Genomic DNA, 3505 nt, shown 5'->3' with positions numbered 1-3505 from the left:
ACAATCCTCTGCTTTGCAGAGATGTAAATCCAGCAAGCGATAATAAACAATGTGCCCGAGTACATTTTTTGAAGAAAAATTAAAAATTGCCTTTATTGTGTGAGTTAAGCAATGCATTAAAAGTTAAAGACAACTGAGAGGTGCGGGGAGATGGGTTAGGAAAGTTTGGTGCTTGTTTCGCTGGATACCGCGCCATGTGGTTTGCCTGCCTTCTCTGCAGCCCTCCGCTTTTCCAGCAGCCTCCTGGCGGCCCTTCCTCCTGTTCATCCACTTCTCAACCACAGCCAGCCTGCGCTCCAGATCCTTGTCTGAAGAGTGTGGAAGATATAACACAGGGAAAACAGTAGATGAGGCAAGGCGCGGGGTCTGGTTTCTGCGGCTTGTGTACACATCTCCCCCTCCCTTCAGAGCTCTTTGCCAGTACCGCCAGCCATCCCGCTCCATGCAGATCATTCTGCTGCCGCAAGCCGCTCATCCCCCCCCCACCGGTTTTCTAAACTCACAGTTGGCATCCAGCGATGGCTCTGTCTGAGTGCCAACTGCACGTGTCGTGGTTTCTGATGCAGAGTGCCCTGCCGTGGTCAGAGCCCCCTCTGGGTCCCTAGACATTCCTGGCAAACATGGAGAGATTGCAGAGCCAGTTAGCATTGGAAGATGCTGGACACAACTCTCAGTAACATGGGCAACGTTGGAATCCCGCGGCACCACCTTTCCCAAAGAACATGGCACTCTGGGTGACAAGTAGGCTTACCCTCATCTTCACTGCACTGCAGCTGGGTGGCCCCCTCGCTCCTCTCCTCCTTGGTTTTGGTGGTGGGCGCAGCTGCTCCTGAAGGGAATAGGGGGATGCATGGCTTTAAGCTCCAGATAGCCACATACATCTAACATTTAAAATTGCTCTCTCTCCCACATTTAACAGTGCTCCTGCTGTCAGTGTGTACAGCGAAAATGCACTTTCAAACACCTGCCACGGTTGTTTGGAAATGCATTGCATGCCGCGTGTGTGCGGGAGGGGCAGCTGTTGGCCACTGAATTTCCGCAAACTCTCCCTCTCCCACCCTCATTGAACTGCAGGCCAGCATGTAGGCCTCCCTACAGACAAGGGTAGGGGTTGAAAACTGCATGCAAGGTCCCCAATTTCTTAACTTTCTTAAGTTTCTTAAGTTCTTTTTCAAGTTTTTAAAGTTTGGGCTAGGAGCTCCACACATCCAACTGTCTCTAATTGCATGGCAACCTCTAACCTTGCAAGGGGAGATTGGCGAGGGACTATGGCGCTCTACAATGTGTCCGCTGTTGGTTAAAGAGTGTAACCTTTATGCACGTTGATGGAAAACCTTTGCCACAATGCAAGCAACAGGGGAGGCGGAGGCACCTGAAACACTCACGTCATAATGCGCTCCCACCATGATTTCAATGCGCTTTGCAGCTAGACTATAAGGCCTGATAGAGAGTATGCGTAATGTGCGGGAGGAATCAACAGCCTTTCCCATACCGGCTTTCATTTGCATGAGTAGGGAAGCAGTAAGGGAAGAGCAGAAAGAGTGTGGCCTCCGGGCCCCCTTCCTCTACTGCAGCATGCTCAAAGGGCATCACATTCCCCTCTCACTTGCCCACCCTCAGAAGACTTCACTTGCCATTGTTGGGTCAGATACAGCCATTAAAGGCTGGGGGTGGCCAAAGTAAACCCAGCAAGTCTATTTGGGCTTGTGCGTGAGAACCTGAATTGAAAAGGTAAGGCTTCACATCACCAGCTGCACAAGTTGGGGGGGGGGGGTTGCACCACGCCCCGAGAGTGGTCTGGCTCTTGCTGTTAACCTCCAAAGCCACCGCTGCAGAAAGTTCATTGCTACCTGCAATTTGCTCGTGCACACAGTCACTCCTCTAAGCTTTGTGCTCTCAAGGGCTATGACCCCATTGCTGCCGAAAGTGCTCTGTAAAACTAAAGTAAAAGTCCATCACTCTCTTCAAGCTAACCTCACAACTTCTCACTGCACATGCAACGCATCTTTGACATTGCATTTTATCTTAAAGCTGCATATGTCCCTGAAACAGGAAATTTTCATGATGAGTGCAGATTACCAAGATTGGTTGAGTTCACAGTGGTGCTAAGCGATTAAAGCTAGCAGGTGCATTTGTAACCAGAAACTGGTTTTGTCTCCTCGCGAAGAGCATGCTGTGGAAAATCAGACCAACTCACCTCCCCTCCTTCATTCTCTCGGGAAGTGTTCGGGCTTTCCGGGACCACTCAGCCTTTCAGCCAAGCCTCCCGCATAAGGGAGTAGTGCTTTGGCCTCCCAGCGACGCTCTCAGCTTTAAGAACTCTTTTTTGAGCGCTTTCCACTTGTTGTTCTGGATCTGAGTTGGGCTCCCTGTTGTGTCCCTCTCTCTTGCCATGGCTCCTTGCTGAGGCCAGAGTAGATTTTCCTGTTGGGAGCCTTTACCGCTCCCCACCACCGGTTTGGTGCCACCCCCCTGCTGATTACGGCCAGTATCATCGCTTCTCCACCTCATCTTTCTTCAGACCAGTTCACACCTCGAGAGGAACGGCTATACGCGACCATTAAGTGCTCACTGTTACTGAGGGCGAGAGAAGTGCAAGAGGGGGATGGGCCAACAAGCCCTTTACATTGCGTTTCACCCTTTGAAGGGCAGCCTAGTGAGCTAACGGGAAATCAAGGTGGCGTTGCATGGATAACCCCGGAACTTCCTGTCCGTCATGCCTCCAGCGCACAAGCTGTGAAACTGCTTGTAGAGTGCTCCCAGCAAACAAGCATCCGATGCGTTACGCCAACAGGAATGCAGGCGGTGAAACCCCATGAACTTCCAGTGCACAGCCTTTTGCCAAGGCCTCAATGTTCCCAGAACATAACTATTGATAATACAATTTCCACGCAAGCGTTTATAGGTCAGGGCTGTCATAATTCCATCGGCGGAGCTTCTGGGCAGAGAGCATTGAATTCCAGGAGACATTGGCGCGGCCACCACCACCACCCACGCACAAACCAATCAGCGATGTTTTTTTCACGTCTCCCTCCCAAAGGTTGCACAGTGCCCCCCGCCACACAACTCATGAGACATTTCTTTTAATAATTGAAAGGCGGTTCACCTGGATGCTCTCTCCCAGTGTGAGTGTAGAGGGGGGGAGATGGGTGGTAGAATTGAGAGACCGCAGGCGTGTTAGTTTGATTTATCAATAAAAAAACTTTTATTATGACAAAACGAATACACATTTATTGCACATTAGCGCACACCACCAATGGTACTTAGACGTGAATGGATGCCTATGCAACGAGGAGACTACTGTTGCACAGAGGCGGTTGCGAGGCTACATGTATGTTGCCAGGGCATTACTCACCGCCTTCCCCCTTGCCACAGATGCTGATCCTCAGAGTAGGACCCTCTACCCTGGTCAATTATGATGGGTTGCTGCTCTCTCCATCTGAGTTAGCAGAGGGCCTGTCCACCATTCACTCTCCCGGAGAGTCATGGCCTTCCGCTTCGCATA

General features: G+C 50.9%; 1 long non-coding RNA gene across 1 annotated transcript; it reads right to left on the bottom strand.

Annotated features, from left to right (window-relative positions):
- Positions 1–250: 250 nt before the first annotated feature.
- On the bottom strand, positions 251–798 carry LOC125439848. Its single transcript, XR_007245594.1, has 3 exons — positions 752–798; positions 504–611; positions 251–308 (listed from the first exon to the last, which is right to left on the bottom strand). It is a non-coding gene; the product is annotated as an uncharacterized LOC125439848 (long non-coding RNA).
- Positions 799–3505: the final 2707 nt, after the last annotated feature.

The sequence above is a fragment of the Sphaerodactylus townsendi genome, linkage group LG10, assembly GCF_021028975.2.
Source record: "Sphaerodactylus townsendi isolate TG3544 linkage group LG10, MPM_Stown_v2.3, whole genome shotgun sequence".
Lineage (NCBI taxonomy): Eukaryota > Metazoa > Chordata > Lepidosauria > Squamata > Sphaerodactylidae > Sphaerodactylus > Sphaerodactylus townsendi.
Note: the sequence above shows the minus strand (reverse complement) of the source record. Positions and strands in the feature narration are given on the sequence as shown.